This window comes from Panthera pardus, unplaced genomic scaffold (genome assembly GCF_024362965.1).
Source record: "Panthera pardus isolate Hobbes unplaced genomic scaffold, ASM2436296v1 HiC_scaffold_7, whole genome shotgun sequence".
Taxonomy (NCBI): Eukaryota; Metazoa; Chordata; class Mammalia; order Carnivora; family Felidae; genus Panthera; species Panthera pardus.
The window spans coordinates 23,369,778-23,391,339 of record NW_026527002.1 but is presented as its reverse complement, the minus strand read 5'-3'; the positions used below and the strand labels follow the sequence as shown (position 1 = coordinate 23,391,339).

The following is a 21,562-nucleotide window of genomic DNA, read 5'->3' as shown; positions in this document are numbered from 1 at the left end:
TTGAGCCAGTATCCCCACATGGTAAATTTAAATTGTGCATGTGCCCTTCCATTAACCATTATAGCATGCGTCCCATTGTCTTACACCCAGCCTGCTCCAACTGCCCCCCCCCCAACTTAGGGATCTGAACTTTCAGCCCCTCATACTGATGCAACTGATGTCATGGGAGTTTCACCCCCTGAAGCAAGTTTCCATCACTCCCATGTACCCCACATTCTAGGTACGTTTCTAGTGGCATCTAAAGCCCTTCCAGCAACGAACTCTCTGGCTACCACGTACTACCACCTTCTGTAGTTGGGTTTGCTACTACAGCTCTCTCCCAAAAAGAGTGCCTGGTTTCCAGGTCCCATGGCCAATACCTCTAAGCTCCCATCCAGCATTTCCCCCTTCCTTTGTCTTTTTTTAGTTCTTGTTCCTTCTGATAGCAGAAGGGTAGACCTCTGTCAAGAACAGAAGAGGAAGGGTCAGAAATGTATCAGCCTACTCAGGACAAACTGAGCTAGATTGGAGGAAACTAAAGGTTTCCAGGAAACCAGCCTCCCAGGAAACCCAGGGCTGCCACTTTAACGGAAACGGTAATGGAGATGATAACACACACACATGTTACTCTCCTGTGGCTAAAATTACCCATCCACCAAAATCTCCTCCCTTCCTCCAAAATGACTTCTTCTCTTATCAACAATATTATCAAGTACTTTTTCTTTTTCCTTTCTTCTTCCTTTTTTGCACACTCAGCATCTTCCTTTTTTGCACATCTCAGTCATCTACATGACTAAATTTTACTCAAGACAATAGTTGAACTTGAAAACTCAAGTAATTTGCATCAAGAAGTGAGTAAAATTGAACTCTGCTATGGATTCTGGCATTAGGAAAAGAAGCTTCCTAGCTTAGATGATTAGTAGGAAGTTGTGTACCTTGGGGGCCCTACAGTCAAGTGTATTTGAGCAGCCACAGAGCAACTTATTAAGAGGCTATTCTCAGTTATGCCCAGCTTATACCAAAAGGAAAACAGCGGAGTTCTTGGTTGCTAGCATTGTACTGATCCTGGGTTATCTGCACAGGGAAGCCTGGCATGTGCTCTTTGTCTGAAAACAGGCTGTTCTCATTAGCACTAATGTCCACATCCGGCCTGCTCATGAACACTAAGGAAATAGAAGCTCTTCACTTCCTTTGCCTTGAATTATTGCTTCCTCTCTTGGCTTTCAGAATTGTAAATTGAATCTTATACAGGAAAATGTGTCTTCCGCACACTGGCCACATGCATGCTTATATTTAGAACAGCTCCCTCTACTCTTCTCTATACCAATAATATCTTATAGGTCTTATGTATCTTGAAAAGGGCACCGCTAAGAGAATTATTGGTGGTGGTGATGGTACAGGTGCTGTGATTTAGCTTCATTAACAATATTAAAGAAAAAAATGTTGAAATAGTAATAAAATCTAAATCCCACTACCCTTACATGTTTTCGTTTTTTATATAGCCTCATTCAGTGTGTCCATATTAAATATATTGTTTTATAATGTTTATATTCTTATCATTTAACATACATTTAAGTACCTAGTGGTGTGCAGTTTGTTGGGTGATTGTGAGTGAGATGACCATCATGCTCACCAAGTCTTAACTAGATGTTTTCATTTATCAATACAACATTAATCTTTACTGGCTACCAGAGCTCATGGATATTTCCTGAAATAGCAATTGAGAAAAAAAATCTCAGATGTGTTTTTCCACACCACCAAGCAATTAACTCAATCTTCCAAGGACACGGACCGGGTGTCCTACGAATTTGACTCCGTTCTGACACTATCCACTTGGAGATAGCCACTTCCAATGTGAATCGAAAGTCCAAGTTAATCTCCTGTGCTTCTGACCCACTGGCTAAAAATCAGAAGTTCCACAACCCACTCTTTGAGTTTAGTTAATCTGCCAGAGCAGCTCGTAGAACTCAGGAAAACCATTTACTTACCAGATGACCGGTTTATGACAAAGGATACAAATGAACAGCAAGAGGTCCCGAACACAGGAACTTCTGTCCAGGTGAAGTTTGGGACCCGCCACGTAGATGTGTTCCGGTTTACCAACCCGGAAGCTCTCTGAACTCTGTCCTTTGGGTTTTTAATAGAAGCTTCACTACACAGGTATGATTGGTTAAATTATTAGCCATTGGCAATTGATTTCACCTGGAGACCCTCTCCCTCTTCAGAGGTCAGGGGTGGGACTAAACTAGTCACAAGGTTGGTTCCCCTGGCAACCCGCCCCACCCTTAGATGCATTCCAATAGTCATCTTATTAACGTAATCTCAGGTGTGGTTGAAAGGTGCTTGTTAGGAATATCGTGAAACTTTATCACTTAGGAAATTTCAAGGATTTTAGGAGTTCTGCACCAGAAATAGAGACAAAGACCAAATATATATTCCTTATTATAAATCACAGTATCACCCTGAGGTGATATTCTAAGGAGGGCATGTAACCTTTAACTCTTTGCTTCCCGACCCTTGTGGAATGCTCAAACTTGAGAAATAACATCCACGTAGAATTGCATGAATGCCCTAATTCAAGCATTACTTTATATTCTACTCCTCGATCAAGCAAGTCCCTGAAGTTGCTACCGAACTTGGACTTTATTTGACTGAAATCTACTGTGTTAAACTCTTAGTGTACCTCAAGAGACATTGACAGAATTAGTCATATCAAATCTTATAACAAGAAGTATAAATGGAAATATATGAAAATTTGTGTTATCTCAAAAGTCATCAAAGAAATTTAAACAGTGAGATGACTATTTTTGCTTATCAGATTAGCAAAGTGTTTTTTAATGGATAATGAGTACATTACTAGATAACCACAAGTGTTTTGATCTAGGTGGAGCATCAAGCATGAGACAGGAACACAGGACATAGTCAGAGATCCAATATATTCATTCCTGCATTCAACAAATATCTTTTAAGGTCATACTGACATGGGAAGCAAAGGTAAAAGAAAAAATTAAATTTCTTTACAGTGTACAGCCCACTGACAAGTCCTTGAGACAGGCAGAGTGACCTTCCTCTAGGAATGCAACTGCCTTGGTGTTAATATTAATACTTAGCCAAAGGCAAAAGGCAAAAGCTTAACATTATCCTGACCCCAATGGGATCCTGTAAGCCTCCTTTAAGATACAAAAATTCCTATGGAAACTTCCTTTATCTCTACCCCCCAAGATAAGTATTAGCAATCATCCTCCAAGCATATAGCCCGTTGATATACATCTCATGGTCTTATAACTAAAGGTTTATTAGACAGTAATAAATGGCCTTTTCCTAACAATAGCTAGCCCCCTCAAGGTCCTGGAAACCTTGCTTCCAAAATTCCTTAGAGACTTATGCCATCCCTAACACACTCCCAACTTGAAAGTACATAATCAGTCACCTATCACAACCCCAGTTCAGCTCTTTCTGCCCATGAGTCCTCTCCCTGTACTTTAATAAAACCACGTTTTTGCATTGAACACATCTCAAGCATTCTTCCTTGGCCATCGGCTCCAAATCCCAATGTTTCCACATCAGTACTATGTACCGCGCACTGGGATAGATGATGAGGACATAATGGTGAGTGAAACAAATATGATACCTGCTCTTGTAAAGATTACAGTCCTAGGGGGATAGATAAATATCAATCAAATAATCACACTAATTAGTGTATCATTGCAACCTGGGTTGGCTGTACTGCCACAGACACCACTAGGTGTCCCCATATCCATTCACTCCATCTACAGTAACAGATCTCCAGGTTTAAAGCTGGGTATATGGCTGCCAAAATAAAGACTACTTTTCCCAGCCTCCCTTGCAGCAAGATGTGGCCATGTGACCAAGTTCTGGTCAGTGAGAGGTGAGTAAAAGTAATAAGCACAATTCCTGAGTCATACCCTTACAAGGAGTGATTATGCCCTCCCTTTCCTCTTTCTCCCTTCCACTGACTGAAATGGAAATATGGTGGTGAATTGTCTTAAAGCATGCTGGTGAGGGTAACTTAGAGATGTCCACACAACGAGGTAGAAAAATTCTGGGCTCCCAACATCAGAGAGACTCTAGAGAAATCCTGGGCTGCTAAGGCCAACATTATATTGTCAGCAAAAGATAGAGACTTCTGTCTTATTAAATTCACCATGGTCTCTGTTTCAGCAGCAAATCTATGTTCCAAAAAGAAGAGCATTTGAGAAGACAGTAAAGTGTCCTGACCTACGCTGGTCAGAAGGTGGGCTTCTCTGAGGAGTTGAGGCTAGAACTTGGATTGATGGATGGATGGATTTAATCAGGCTGGAGGTTGAGGTGGGGTAGAGAGGAGTCCTGGAGGAAAGCTTGTTTAAAGAACGGAATAGAAGGCCACTGTGGCTAATTAGCCTACAGAAAAGATGTGTAAGAATAATGGTGGGAGCTGATGCTGGCTTAGAAGGACTTAAAACTGTATCAGAGATATGGATCTTGATTCTAAAAACAGCAGGAAACCATTAAAATGTTTCAAGCAGGGAAATGAGATGACCAAGTCTGTGTTTCAAATACATTGCTCTAGTTGGGATGAGGGTTAAGGTTGGTGTTTGGATAATATTGCAGAAGTCGAGAGAAATTACGGTGCCTTTGTCAACTGTTGTAGGCCTTGTGAGCACAGGGTACACATACAAGATTGTTCATGGCAACATTGTTTGTAATAGACAACATGAACAACATCATGTGGCCACAAAATGAAGGAGTCTTACAGACACTGTGCTGACCAGAAAGAAGACAGAGGTAAAAGATTACATACAGTATAATTCTATCCTCACAGTTCAGAAACAATCCAAAGTAGCCTGCATTAAATCTAAGGTGCCATTGATTGTAAAACACTCCATTATTTTATATTTCTGTATTTATATTTTATACCTTTTCTCATAAAGAAAAAAATGCTGCAAATTAAACCATGACAAGCCATCATCATAAGCATATCTCAACTTCAGATATGCTAAAATATGAAAAAGAGATCTTCTTGGATTTGGTAAAATGAGGCATAACATTTAAAGATTCATACACAGGAGGTAAAATTTAAATGCAAAAACATTGGGCACCTGGATGGCTCAGTCTGTTGAGCGTCTGACTTTGGCTCAAATCGTGATCTCACGATTTGTTAAGTTGAGCCCCACATCAGGCTCACTGCTGTCAGCACACACTTCAGTTCCTCTGTCTCCCTGTCTCTCTCCGCCCCTCCCCCCTCATGCTTTCTATCTCAAAATTAATAAACATTTTTTTTTTAAATCAAAATGCTATCACAGAAATCAGAAGAGTGGATACTTCTTGGAGAGAGGGCTGATTGTGTAATCAAGAAAAGGGCACTCAGGAGTGGGGAGGCTTCTGGAAAACAGAAATGTTTAATTTCTTAACCTAGAGAGTGCTTTGTGATTATTCCCTAAACTGTGCATGCAGGTTTTGTACACTGTTCTGCATGGCACACTGAGGCTTGTGGGGGACAGGCTGATTCAGATGTGCTAAGGGTGGAGGGTATGAGGGCAAAAGACCCAAGGCTGCAGAATGAAGGACGGGTAAGAGAGAAAAGCCTAAAAGCACGAAGACCAGTCAAGAGGTATATAAGCCTGACCTAAGTAGCAGCATGAGTATAGAAGAAAGGGAACAAATGGGGAAGATGCTTGGAATTTAACATAACATGGTCTTGGATCTGGCTAGATATACTGGTTGATTGGATTATGGTTACATTGACACAGTCTTGATTATCATTACCATAGGCATCATTTGGGGAGAGATTACTACATTTCAGACAGTGGCATTTTGCACACATTGTGTTATTAATCTTCACAACCATCTGAAGTGTTAAATATTGTTATCGCCAGTATTTTAGAGATGAAAACTGAGGCTTAAGTCACACGGTTAATGGCTGAGCCAGGACGCAAAGCCAGGTATAACCAGCACTCCCACCATGTCTTTACTAGTCCCCTATCATTGCACTCCAGGAGCAGAGTAGCTTTTCTCTTCCGTTGTGTGCACAAAGATTGTGTTACTGGGCTCCATGCTTTATCCAACTTTCTTTCTTTTTTTTTTTTTTTTATCCAACTTTCAAAGTGAAACAAGCAGCCTGATCTTCCCTTCACCCCTTCTCTACGCTGCTGTGTGCACTGGCCTGCGACACTGTGACAACTAGCCCCTGTGCATTCTGGTGTCATTGGGTTCAGTCAGTGGAGAGCCCAGCAGGAGTTCTGAGGGAGGTAGCAAAGTGCAATCCCTCCCTGTGGGGCTACTTCCAGCTGGTCTAGATGCACAAAGGAGGTAGGGGGTCTCAGCATCTCTCAGACAGACACTTTCTGTCTCCAGTTCCTGTACGCGGTCCCCTACTCTTGAGGAATAATGGAGTCCACTGATCCTAACCCTGGGTACTGCGCTATTCTGCATGGTTTCCCTACATTTGGTCCTCCGTAAATAGTTCTTTATTAAACCCTCCTTAAATTATCCTAATTTAAGTGTGTCATCTGTTTTCTGCTGAGACCCTGCCTGACACAGTAATAATACCTTACAGCTAAAGGCTTTTACAGTTTCTCATTAGTTTATTTGTACTTGAATAGCACTTTTTCAAGTTTTCTTTAAACAATAGACCTAGAAATGCAAGTGTCCATGTTTGATTCTTAGTCACTCTGCTGTAAGTAGAACTGAACAATCTCTTTGTTCTTGTCACAGACATTTTTATAGACTTTGTGTTTGTATTTCCATCCGTTGTTCCCTGAGAGGTCTTTATACTTATATAATGTTAAGGCATGAAACCGCTCCTTCCCATTTGATCTTTGCTTTTTATCCTCTAACCTCTGGACTCAGAAGCCTGTGCAGCCTCAAAGACAGGGAAGTGTTTTTCTATTTGTATCCTCTGCATCAGTCACAGAGCCCGGCAGGGAATGGAACTCAGGACGGACATTTTGAATGAATGGAGAATGATGTCTATTCTGGATCTCAGTTATTGGGGAACAAAACTCATCAGACAATAGTCTCCTGATAGAGCGTTCATGAGAAAAGTAAATAACGCTTGGTAATCAAGTTAGAGAGGGGTGTCTACAGGGAGGGCAAAGCATATGGAGAACTTACGGGCAATCAGAAGTTAAGGTAGCTCACAGACTTACATTGCCTTATACTTCCCTTCTTCAAAAATTCAAAGATGACCAATTCTTTTTCTCTGAGCAAATTATCCCATCTAAACATTCATGAATTAACCACATTAACTTACTTCTAATGAAGAGAAGAAATAGTTTCTGTCTCATACATTTCAGCTATCTTGTACTCAGGAGATTGTCAAGTTGAAAGATTTCTTTTTACGTTCCTCTTAATCCACTCTTTCCCATGAACAAAAATTTACTTCAAACTGGGAAGTGAGAGTTTGGGTTCATCTGTAATTTTTGACTCACATTATACAATCTAGCTCTAACTAAGCTGTAAAAGCATACAACACTCAAGACAAAATGAGAAAATAATAGAATTCTTTGACAGAGTAAATTATGTGTAGGTTTTCCTGTTTCGTCAAGCCAGGACCATTAGAAATGATCCAGTTCAAACCCTTCTCTTGGCAGATGAAGAGAATAAAGCCTGAGGTTGGATTGGTGGTAGATCCAGGTCTGGGGCCATTGTTCCCTGGCTGCCCACCTGAAAACCAACTAGAAATGGAGGGCTCTGGGCTCCTGGGCTAGTCCAATGGTAGAGAACTTGACCCACCTGAGCGCTACCTGGGCATCTTCTGAAGCACACCCAGTAGCTGACAGGGACTGGCCAGACTCTGGAGAATGACAGGCAAAGCTGAGAAGCAGCTGTGATTGGTGACAGCCAAAGGCCACTGAGACAAAGAGGCCTGGAGCGCCAGGCCCTAAGTTTTGTTTTAAAGCATTGCTAGTTTCCATCTTTGGATAGTTTAGTATAAAAAGAAAACATGGAAAAGCAAGGTCAGGGGAGATAAATACCATTTATGTCAAACCTACCACATTCCAAGTTCCCTCATCTTAACCTTGCACCACTTTTGTGAGGTAAATAGTTCTACCCCTAATTTATTTTGTATACTGGAAAATTTCATTTTTATTTTGTGTAAGTATTACGTTAAATTATTTCAAATAACTGGAAGCTTTTCACTTTTTTTATATTATGGAAATTGCCTGAGGTCATGAAGCTAGTAAATAGCAGAACAAGAACTCAATTAAGATATGTTTAATGCCAAAGTCCTGTAATGAGTTCCATCTCCTAAAATTCTAACAAGTTGAATCTTCAGAACATCTTTATTCGTATATATTACATTCTTAGTATTTGATTTCCACTAAACTATATGCCTGGCACTTGGTCATTATTTTAACCTTTAGAATGCCAAAATTTCAGTTTTTAATCTTGCCTAATCATCCTTTTCTAATTCAAGTCATAATTAAGAATTCATCCATTTTTATCATATCAGTTAAATTTTGCTCTTGACAATTTAAGATGTGTAATGTGTAAATGTGCTTACAAGCATCCCATAGTTGGCTGGGCTGTGAGAAAGCAGGTATATTTATATGTTACAAGAAACAATGTGAATTTAAAAAATAAAACATTAGGATCTTAAAACAAAAAGAAAGAAACAATGTGAATTAGTTCAACTTTCTGGAAAGCTATCTGGTAATATTTAAAAAAAACAACTATAAAATTATGGATGTCTTTTGTCCATTTTGGAAGAATACACACCAAGTGAGTAAACCACACCTATATATATGTGTGTGTGTGTATATAGACACACACACGCACACGCACACACACACAAATCTTCATAGTGTTGTTTCTAATTACAAACATTATAAGTAATCCATATGCCCAACAATAACAAGCAGAAAAGCAAAATGAAGCACATCAGGCCAATTCAAAATGACAAACGTGTGGGTCACCTAGCAACAACTAACATGAGCAAATTCCAGTCAACCTCAACCGGAAAAAGGTCACTGACAATGGCAGTGCCCCACTGCTGCCACATACCCTCTTCCCAGCCACCCTCAGTGAGTATTTCACTTCATTGTTTTCAGGTCTAAGTTTGCATCTTACCTCTCCAAAGCCCTGAATAAAACCCTCCTGAACTCTGACAGCCAGAACCCAACATCAACACAATTGTGATATAAAAGATGTGATCTTTAATTTCATTGACAGTCACTTCATCCAGCATGTCTCTCCAGCTCACCACCTCCAACCACTCTCCCTTCAGGGCAACCTTACCTCTGGATGACTCTGTAATCTTTTTTTGAGTTAGTGATCCTAATCTGCAATGATAAATATTCACTGCCATCTACTGTGTGCCAGACATTAGACACTGATGAATGAGACTATTTTGATTTGTGTATTAACCCGCCTATAGGCCATTTTCTCTTTAAAAGGAAATAAACCAAAAGTTGTCCAGATCCTAAGGGCTGAATTTTCAACATTAACTGTTAAGGACTGCAAAAGTCTGGAAACTGGAACTTTCTACAACCAATATATATACATATATACATATATACGTATATACATATGTATACATATATATACGTATATATGTATATACACATATATGTATATACATTTTTTTTTTAATTAAGAAATTGCCTCTGGGGGCAACTGGGTGGCTCAGCCAGTTGAGCCTCTGACTTTGGCTCAGGTCATGATCTGGCAGTTTGTGAGTTTGAGCCTTGTGTCGGGCTCTGTGCTGACAGCTTGGAGCCTGGAGCCTGTTTCAGATTCTGTCTCCCCCTCTCTCTGCCCCTCCCATGTTCATGGTCTGTCTCTGTCTCTCAATAATGAAAAAACGTTTAAAAATTTTTTTAATAAAATAAATAAAATAAAAAATAAAATTAAATAAATAAATTAAAATTTAAAAATATATTTAAAAAACAAAGAAAGAAAGAAATTGCCTCTGCAAGATTATAGCACTCATTTATCCTAAGTGCCATACTCTTGTTGGAACATACTGGTAAAAAGAGCAGAATTTTGAGTGAGTCCACATCTCAAATTCTATTGGGGTGACTAGAAAGGTATAATGCCAGTATCCCTTTGTCTTTTTAAATTAATTTTTGAATTTTATTTTTAGATACTTTTAAATATCTTTTGTTTTATATTTATTTGAGAGAGAGATAAAGAGAGAGAGTGAAAGCAGGAGAAAGGGGCAGAGGGAGAGAGAGAGAAAATCCTAAGCAGTCTCCATGCTCAGCATGGAGACCTATGCAAGGCTCCATACCACATTCTGTCTCTGTCTCTCTCAAAAATAAATAAACATTAAAAATAAATAAATAGGGGCGCCTGGGTGGCTCAGTCGGTTGAGCGTCTGACTTCGGCTCAGGTCATGATCTCACAGCTCGTGAGTTCGAGGCCCGCGTCGGGCTCTGTGCTGACAGCCCAGAGCCTGGAGCCTGCTTCTGCTTCTGTGTCTCCCTCTCTCTCTGCCCCTAACCCACTCACATTCTGTCTCTGTCTCTCTCAAAAATAAATAAACATTAAAAAAAATTTTTTTTTTTAAATAATAATAAATAAATAAATAAATAGTTTCAAATTTACAGAAAAGTTCCAAGGATAATAAAACTCTCATATACCTATATTAACCAATTTTTAACATTTGCTACCTTTGCTTTATAACTCTCTCTGTAATATGTGTATATATATACACATATATATATATATATATAAAATATGTGTCTACATATTTTTTTTTTCTTCTAAACCATTCAAGAGAGGATTGCACATACCATGCCCTTTACCCCTTTTAAGCAAGGATATATATGCTTACATAACAAAGGTAAATTCAGGAAGAGTAATAAGGAATTTGAATTTAATCTAAAGTGCACTTTTCAGTCTCATTAAAGGTCCTAAGAATTTTTTTATAGGCAATTTTTATTTGGGCCAAGATTACGTATTTCATTTAGCTACCACGTCACAGCCTTTCCTTGCCTCGTGACACAGACATTTTTGAAAAACACAGGCCAGTTGTGTTTTTTTAATGCATCCTCCTGATAAGTTTGGTGCTTCTTGGCTGCTGTGCTACCAAAGGGTAGTGCATCCTTTCAGTGAGGCCCCTCTGGAGGCACATGATGATGCCCATTTACACTTCATTGGTGATATTCATTGTGATCACTTGGTTAGGGTGTTGTTCAGTTTCCCTACTGGATAGTTACTGTTTTTCCTGTTGTAATTATAATTTCTCTTCAAACTTTCCCTCCCTAGATTTAGCATGTATATTTGATTCTTCCCTAAATGAAATTGGACCATAATGGTTAAAAATGTTGGTTTTGGGCACCTGAGTGGCTCAGTTGGTTAAGAGTCCAACTCTTGATTACACTCAGGTCATGATCTCACAGTCAAGATCAAGCCCCATGACAGGTTCCTCACTGGGCATCAAGCCTGTTTAGGATTCTCTTTCTCCCTTTCCCTCTGCCCCTACCCCACTCATGCTCATGAAAATGCATGTATGAGCTTACTCTCAAAACAAAAGAAAAACAAAAACAGTGGTTTTGTAACTCCATTCTTCTTCTTTGTTTAAAAAAGTTTATTTTATTTATTTTGAGAGAGCGAGAGAGAGCAGAGGAGGGGCAGAGAGAGGGAGATAAAGAATCCCAAGCAGGCTGCACACTGTCAGCAAGGAGCCCCACATAGGGCTTGAACTCACCAATCTTGAGATCATGACCTGAGCCAAGATCAAGAGTTGGTTGCTTAATCGACTGAGCCACCCAAGCACCCCACTCCATTATTCTTCTAACTCCATTATTAGTTGGCATATAAGAAAGAACACTCCCTTCTCGCCTAGTTACTTATTCACTTATTTACTTACTTAATCTGTGTATTACTAGTAAGGACTCCTCGATTTTCTTTTTTCCTCAATGAGTAGTAATCTATTACTCTTCTTACACATATTGATGCACTAATTGGCCAGATTGTGGCCAGTGAGCAACATTTCAAGCTGGTTTCTGAGTATTTTTAACATGTTGCCATCAATGGGGGTTGGGAGGAGGTACTTCCTTACTTTTGTGAATAATACAATGTTTTAGGCTTATCAGACTTTCCTTGCCTCAATCCTAAAATCAGCTATTATGTAAAGAGTACAGATTCCATTTCTAAATTGAATTGTTTGGTTTTTTTGCTATTGAGTTGTATGAACTTTTTATATTTTGGGATATTAGCCTTTGATCAGACACATGATTTGCAAATATTTTCTCCCATTCAGTAGGTTGCCTTTTCATTTTGTTGATGGTTTCCTTTGCTGTGCAGAAGTTTTTTAGATTGACGTAGTCCCACTGTTTATTTTTACTTTTGTTGCCTTTGCCTTTAGTGTAAGATTCAAAAGCTTATCACCAAGATCTATGTCAAGGAGTTTACTGCCTATGTTTTCTCTTAGGAGTTCTATGGTTTCAGGTTTTACTTGCCAGTCTTTAATCCATTTTAACTTAATTTTTGTTTATGGTGTAAGATAGTAGTCCAGTTTTGTTCTTTTATATTTAGCTGTCCAGTTTTCCCAACACCATTTATCGGATAGACTGTCTTTTCCCACTGGGCTCGTTTGTTGTAAATTAGTTAATCATATATGCAATCAAATAAACATTTTTGGGCTGTCTATTCTGTTCCATTGATCTATGTGTCTGTTTTTATACCAACACCATATGATTTTAATCTATAGCTTTGTAATATAGTTTGAAATCAGGGAGCATGATGATCCAGCTTTGTTATTTCTTCTCAAGATTGCTTTGGCTATTCAAGGTCTCTTGTGGTTCTATACAAATTTAAGGCGGTTGTTTCTATTTCTGTGAAATAAAAATTTTTTAATGGGCAGAGGATCTGAATAGACATTTTTCCAAAGAAAATATCCAGATGACCAACAGGCACATGAAAAGATGCTCAAGGAGATGCAAATCAAAACCACAATGAGATATCAGCTCATACCTCTTAGAATGGCTATTATCTAAAGGACAAGAAATAACAAGTGTTCTTGAGGATGTGGAAAAAAGGGAATGCTCATACACTGTTGGTGGGATGTGAATTGGTGCAACCACTATAGAAAACAGTATGGAGGTTCCTCAAAATTTAAAAATAGAACTACCACTCCTTGCAGATACTGCACCAGAGGAGTCACATGTAGTTGTCATTGCCCTCTTTGCACGACTCTTACAGAAGTTTCTCTCTGAGCACATGGCAACTCTTAAGGAAAAACTGATGGCACCAGTTGCAGAAGAAGAGACAACATCCCAAACAATAAGATCACTGCAATGGGTGTTGAACAAGTTGGTATGGCATGTGCCATCAGCATTCTGGGAAAGTCTCTGGCTCATGACCTTGCCCTTCTGTATGTTTTAGAAGATAAACTCAGAGGAGAAATGATGGATCTGCAACATGGGAGCTGATTTCTTCAGACACCAAAAAATTGTGGCAGATAAAGATTACTCTGTGACTACCAATTCTAAGACTGTGGTGGTAACAGCAGGAGTCCACCAGCAGGAGGGAGAGAGCCATCTCAATCTGGTGAAGAGGAATGTTAATGTCTTCAAATTCATTATTCCTCAGATAGTCAATCACAGGCCTGATTGTATCATAACCGTGGTTTCCAACTCAGTGGATATTCTCACATAGGTTACCTGGAAACTTAAGTGGACTACCCAAACACCATGTGATTGGAAGTAGGTGTAACATGGATTCCGCTAGATTTTGCTGTCTTATGGCTGAAAAACATGGCATTCGTCCCAGCAGCTGCCATGGATGGATCTGGGAGAACACGGCGACTCAGGTGTGGCTGTGTGGAATGGAGTGAACGTGGCGTTTCTCTCCAAGAACTGAATCCAGAAATGGGAACAGACAATGACAGTGAAAATTGGAAGTAAGTGCATAAGATGATGGTTGAAAGTGCCTATGAAGCCATCAAGCTAAAAGGATATACCAGCTGGGCTTTGGATTAAGTGTGGCTGATCTCATTGAATCCATATTGGAAAATCTATCCAGGATTCATCCAGTGTCAAGAATGGTGAAGGGGATGTATGGCATTGAGAATGAAGTCTTCCTGAGCCTTCTGTGTATCCTGAATGATCGGAGATTAACCAGTGTTATGATCCGGAAGCTGAAGAATGATGAAGTCACTCAGCTCAAGTAAAGCAGATATCTTGTGGGACATCCAGAAGGACCTAAAAGACCTGTGAGTTCCGACTTCTAGGTTGTCGAAATTTAAAACTACAATGTGATTAACTGTGAGCCTTTAGTTTTTCATCCATTTACATGGATCACAGTTTGCTTTTATCTTCCTAAATATATGAATCTGGGCTCACAGAATCAGAGCCCATCTTTGGTTGAGTGCTTGCAACAGAGCTCTTGAACAAATAAAATTAACTATTGTAGTATGCTTCTAAAAAATAAAAATAATAAAAACAATAAAAATAGAACTACCATATAATTCCACAATTCCACCTCTGGGTATTTATGCAAAGAAAACAAAAACACTAACTCAAGAAGATATTTGCACCTCCATGTTCATTGCAGCATTATTCACAATAGCCAAAACTGAAACAACCTAAGTGTCCACTGACGGATGAATTATAAAGAAATTGTGCTATGTACATACAATGGAATATTATTCAGTCATAAAAAAGAATGAAATCTTACCATCTGTGACAGAATGGATGGACCAAGAGGGTATTATGCTAAGTGAGATAAGCCAGACAAAGACAAATACCATATGATCTCTCTTATTTGTGGAATCTAAAAAATGAAAAACAAAACAGTACTAGTCCATAGATACAGAGAACAGATTGGTGGTTTCCAGAGGTGGGTGTGAGGGGTAGAGGGGGGAGGAAATGTGTGGAGGGAGTAAAAAAAAAAAAAAAAAAAGAGTACCAATTCCTATTAGTAGGGAATTTCACTGTGTGCACTAAATTTAACCCTTCAATTAAAAGAGTTAGGAAAGATACTAGATATCATAAATTCAACTAATACCAATTCCAGTAAATCTTATAGGGTTCTTCTTCTTCCCACTGTCCATATTTGTATCTCCCTTCTTATGTAATGAGGACCCTACACTAACTCCCAACGAACTAATATATTTATTCTTTTGGTCAATCCTACAATACACACAAAGTAGCTTTAGAATTGCTATTTGCACCCTACTTTGTGGGGGGAAGAAAGAACTGCTAAGAAGAACAGTGTATAGAGAAACTTAACAGAAGACCGGGGTGGGGGGAGGGAAAGGGGAAAAAAAAGTTACAGAGAGGGAAGGAGGCAAACCATAAGAGACTCTTAAAAACTGAGAATAAACTGAAGGTTGATAGGAGGTGGGAGGGAGGGGAAAGTGGGTGATGGGCATTGAGGAGGGCACCTGTTGGGAGCAGCACTGGGTGTAGTATGGAAGCCAATTTGACAATAAATTTCATATTAAAAAAAAGAGACTCAATAGTGAAGAAAAGTAATATTTTAATACAGTCTTTTGAAAAAATCAAAGGAAAGCAAAAATAAAATCCATGATGAATAAAATATTAAAAATTTTAATAAAGACAAAAAAAGAACGGTGTATAGTCAAATTATTGTATAGTCAAAAGTTACTTGGATTAGTTTTTTTCTCCCTTCAATGTAGACATGACATTCATTTAAAAATATAATTGGCTTTATGTGCTTCTATTTACATTCCATGTTAGGAAATTTTTGATCCTTGTTGATTTCTTTTATTTCAAAATATCTAGAACATTAACATAACTCAAAGTCAAACTTATATACAAAGGTGTGGTCAGAGAAGTGTTACTCCTGCCTGTATACTTTTCATGTCTCCTCCACACACCCTCTGTATAGGTCACTAAGTTCATTAAATTTTGGCTAGTGAAAATAAGCAGACATATGCATTTTCTTTAATTTCTCCTTCTCTCTTCAACAAAGCTGGGTACTACACATATACTTTTGCAATCTCCTTTTTTCACTTACTATGTCCTAGAAATCCCTATCAGTTTTAGAGATCATCCTACCTACAACCAGATTGTATGTATGTGACAAAATTTATACAACCAGTCTTCCATGTATGTGACAAAATTTATACAACCAGTGTTCCATGTTTAACCATTAAGGTACTTCCCAATATTTTGCAATTACAAGTAATGCTGCAATGAATCACCCTGGGCGTTTATTTTTGTATTGTTAGAGGCTATGTTCCTGGTGAATTTCTAGAAGTAGAGTGCCGGGTTTGTTAGGTATTGCCAAATTCCCCTTTGTAGGCGTGGTATAATTTGCCTTCCCAGCAGCAATGTTTCCTCATAGCCTTGCCAACAGAATATATCATCAAGCTTTCAAATCTTTGCCAATCCAAAAGAAGAGAAATGGGGAATTTCAATATAGTTTTTTTTTTCCAGTGTAGTTTTAATTGGATTTTTTAAAGTAAGTTTGAACATCTTTTTATATGTTTAGAGGCTATTTTATATAAATAATTCATGAATTGCTTCTCTTCATAAAAACTTGAAGCACTATGGGTAAGTCCCTTTTAACCATCACCCACCATCTGGTCCCCTTTTCCTTTACCCAAGGATAACTACTGTGATTAATTTGGCGTATATCCTTCCAGTTCTTATCTAATGTCTTTATATACAAATATATGTCCCCATAGAAAGTACACTGTATACTTTGGCATATTTTGAATTTTTTTCAATGTATCATACTATACATGTCTATCTATGGCTTAACATTTGTTTGTTTTTTTTACAGAGAAGTAAAACACTTTAATGCCTCAATGATTCCAATATTTTAAATTACAGTGTACTAAATATTTGTTTTAATATTTTTCCATTACCCTATATGCTTATAACCAGCAGAGTTTCTAATGTTTTGATTAAAATTCTTTATTGTGGTAAAACTCACATAAAATTATCATTTTAACCAGGGGCACCTGGATGGCTCATTTGGTTAAGTGTCCGACTTTGGCTCAGGCCATGATCTCGTGGTCCGTGGGTTTAAGCCCTGTGTCGGGCTCTGTGCTGACAGCTCAGAGCCTGGAGCCTGCTTCACATTCTGTGTCTCCCTCTCTCTCTGCCCCTCCCCTACTCATGCTCACTCTCTCTCCCTCCCTCTCTCCCTCCCCAAAATAAATAAACATTAAAAAGAAAGTAGATTCCCATTGTTTTGAAAGAGACTCTAAAACTTTTCATTTTACAAATCTGAAACTCTGTATGCATTAAGCAATTCCCCTTTTCCCCTGACCAAGCTCCTGGTAACTACCATTCTACCTTCTGTTTCTTGACTACTTTAGATACCTCATATAAGTAGAATCATACAGTATCTGTCTTTTTGACTGGCTTATTTCACATATCTTGTCCTCAAGGTTTATCAATGTTGTAGCACTTGGTAGAATTTCCTTCCCTTTTAAGGCTAAATGATATTCCACTGTATACACCACATTTTGTTTATCCATTTGTCTGTTGGTGACATTTGGGTTGCTTCCACTTCTTGACTATTTTGAATAATGCTGCTATAAACATGGGATGCAAATGTCTCTTTGAGACCTTACTTCCAATTCCTTTGGATATATATCCAGAGAGCATGGTTGGATTTTATGGTAGTTTTCTTTTTAATTTTTTTAAGGAAACTCCTGTTTTCTATAGCAGCTACACCATTTTACAACCTCACTAACAGTGCACAAGGGTTCCAGTTTCTTCTCATACACAAATAACACTATTTTTTTTGATAGTAGCCATCCTAACGTGTATGAGATGATACCTCATGATGGTTTTGATTTGCATTTCCCTAATGATTAGTGATGTTGAGAACCTTTTCACGCGCTTCTTGGCCATTTGTATATCATTGGGAAAATGTCTACTCCAATCCTTTGCCCATTTTTAAATTGGATTATTAGATGTTCTTGTTGTTGTGATGTAGGATTTCTTCATATATTCTGGATATTAACCTCTTGTCTGATAAATGATTTGCAAATAGTTTTCACCGCTCCTTAAATTGCTTTTTCACTATGTGCATTGTGTCCTTTGATGCAAAAAGTTTCTAAGTTTGATATGGTTTCATTTGTCTATTTTTGCTTTGATTGCCTGTGGTTATGGCATCATTCCAAATAAAGCATTGCCCAATTCAATCCATGAAGTTTTTCTTACAGGTTTTCTTCTAGGAGCTTTAGGTCTAAAACTTTAGACAGTTTTAGGTCTTACATTTAAGTATTTAATATATTTTGAATTAATTTTTATACATGGTGTAAGGTGAGTGTCTGACTTAATTCTTTTGCATGTGGATATCATCTTCCCAGCACCATGTGTTCAAAATACTGTCCTTTCCCCATTGAGTAGTAGCCTCGGTACCTTTGCTGCAGATCATTTGACTATATGCACAAAGATTGATTCTTAGGCTATTTTATTCCATTGGTTTATTTGTCTCTCTTTATGGAAGTACCACACTGTTTTGATTACTATTGCTTTGTAATGTTTTGAAATCAGTAACTGTGTGTCCTCTAACTTTATTCCTTTTCAAAATTGTTTTGGCAATTCAAAGTCCCTTGAGATGCCATATTAATTTTAGGATGAATTTTGCAGCTTAACTTTTTAATTCAGCAATGTTGCTTTATTTATCCACATTAGTACAAATACATCTACATCTACCTCATTCTTTTAAACTGCTGTATAATGTGTATTAATTGTTCTACAATTTCCTTTGAACATTATCCAAAATGATTGTCACTTACATTGTTCCCAATTTTCACTGATTTTGATTGGAATTTTCTACATGTTCCTTTAATTTTAAATAAGTCAATGGGTTTAAGTGATTAATAATGAAAGCATTCTTTTTTAAACTTTTTATGTTTATTTTTGAGAGAAAGAGTCAAGGTGCAAGCAGGGTAGGGGTAGAGAGTGAGGGAGACACAGAATCCAAAGCAGGCTCCAGGCTCTGAGCTGTGAGCACAGAGCCTGAGGCAGGGCTCAAACCCACCAACCGCCAGATCATGACCTGAGCCAAAGTCAGACACTTAACCAACTGAGCCACCTAGGCATCCCTTAAAGCATTCTTTTTAATGTCATTTTAGCTGAATATAAAAATCAATATGTACTCAGTATTAAAAAAATGATGCAGAAAAATACAAGGACTAAATCTAAAACACCTATAATCCTACCAAGATGCCAGGTAACACATCACAGAATGGAGGGATTTATAGTACAGAGATTAAATCCTAGATCCTCCTTTAACGATGGGACCCTGGGCAAGTTACTTAACTTCACTAACCTTATTTTTCTCACCTTTAAAATGAAGACAATAATATCTACCTGTTGGAAGTTTTGTGAGAATTAAATGAGATAAAACTTAGGATATTGGGTAGCACTATATTGTATATCTATGCTATAGATTCTATAGGGAAATGGGTGACTAAATTATAGTATAGTCAAACAATAAAAATTTTTATAGCCATTAAAAATAATGAGGTAGCCAAACTATGGAGAGAGCCCAAATGTCCATCAACTGATGAATGGATAAAGAATTTTTTTAAAAATCTAAAGAGAAATTCTAATTTTAAAAAGAAAAAATAACTTTAAAACACAGAACTACTTTACAGAATCATCCACCTTTGTTTTTTTCAAAGTTAACAACACCTTGTGAAAAATGATTTCAAATTAAAAACAGCAAGAGCAAATAGGCCACCTAAAACCTTCCAACTATGTTCATCCTGAAGTAGTATCCAGAAAGGTTTACAGGAGTGCCAGGGTGACTCAGTCTGTTAAGCGTCTGACTTCAGCACAGTCTGTGAGTGCTGCTTTCAGCACAGAGCCTGGTTTGGATCCTTTGTCTCCCTCTCTCTCTGCCCCTCCACTGCTCATGCTCTCAATCTCTCTCAGTAATAAATAAACATTTTTTTAAGAAAAGGAAAGGTTTACTTAGTGCAGTTCTGCAGGAGAACTTGTGAGATCAATCTGAACCTTCTGGCCTCAAATGATCAATCTCAGATAAAATAAGCATCTTCTACATTTCCCCTGGCTTTTATTAATGTAGGCCCCTGGCTCATTTGAAAATTGGCCACACCAGCTTTCTTACACACAATAGCAATCCATGTAAATCTTTTAGCCTCAGCTGCCCAGGGCTATACAAGTAAACCATTACAACCATGGTCTTTTCTTAATTCCTAAAGGAAATCAATGGTGAGGTGAAAAGACTACTTCCACAAACTGTGGGGTTTTCCATTATATGCTGATGATGGTGTAATAAACTAATCAAAATATCAGATTTGCTATTTTCAGGATATGCTTGAATTATGTTTGTAGATCAAGGAGAACTTTCTAAAAACATATTTACTATAATAATTTCTATAAACTTATTTATAAAAGGGATGAAAACTAAAAAGAACAAAGGGTGTAATTTTGTTTTTTAGTTTATTTATTTTGAGAGAGAGAGAGGGAGAGATGTGTGTGAGCAGGGGAGAGGAAGAAAGAGGGGGAGAGAGAGAATACCAAGCAGGCTCCATGCTCAGCACTGGGCTTGACACAGGGCTCAGTCCCATGACAATGAGATCATGACCAGGAGATCACGACCATGAGATCATGACCTGAGCCGATATCAAGAGTTGGACGCTTAACTGACTGAGTCACTCAGGTGTCCCCAAAGGGTGTAATTTTAAAAGAGCTTCAGAAAGCCAGCGCAATGTAATAGCTACAAATTACTTTTTTACTTTAACAAATGAAATTTACTCTTCCATAAGCAATGTAGAAATCCCTAAGAACTGTAAGGGTTAAATTGTAGTGTAGGGCTAATGCTTAGCTTGAAAAATAACAGCTTTGTGTTGACATTGAAGGTTAAGAGATAACAGCCTTGCTTTACTCTTATAAATTACGCCTCATACTCTTGTAAATTAGGCTTCACCAATTAAGGAAGCAAAAAATCAAAGAAAAGAGCATCAGAGGCAGGGTCAAGGAGATCCACTGGTTGCAACTTAGAGGCAGAAAGTCTAAAGTAAACACCTCATTAGGCAACTGTTTCTAACTCATCTGGAAATTGTTTCTTTGTTCTGTTCCCAGGTGATGATAAAACGATGTGATCGGTTATAAAAACTCTGTACCCCGGCTGTTCGGGGCCGCACTCTTATCAAGAGTGTTGGTCCCGATCGGTCGGCCTTGCCTCTCATTGTAATAAACTTTGTTGTGACTGTCACTGGTGCCTGTAGCATTCTGTTTCAGGAGTCGTGTGGATGCAACAGAACAATTCTGATAAAGCTCAGTTGAGGAATTCATTGAAAGGTAAAACCAATTATTTGGGGGGGGGGGAGGGAAATTTATTGATAGGAGAGATATGAGATTATAAAATAGTTCAGGCACAAGGAAAAGTTTCCACTCCATAAATTTTTTTCTTAATAATGATATGTTATGGGATGAATTGAAATCTAGGATTAATTAAGCCAGTTAGGATATTTAAAATACAGTGAAGAAATTGAATGTGCAATTACGTTGAAAAATCCTAAAATGATTCCAAGAGAAAGAATACAAGATCCACATCTAAGCAATAGTTTTATCATTAACTCTTTATGAACAATGAAAGATCAGTAATAAACTAGAACTAAGAGAGTAGTGTCTGATAATTTTACAAAATTGTCTATTAAGTTGTGTTG

General features: G+C 38.1%; 1 pseudogene; it reads left to right on the top strand.

Moving 5' to 3' along the window:
- Window positions 1-13,146: 13,146 nt before the first annotated feature.
- Window positions 13,147-14,302, top strand: LOC109269360 (L-lactate dehydrogenase B chain-like; annotated as a pseudogene).
- Window positions 14,303-21,562: the final 7,260 nt, after the last annotated feature.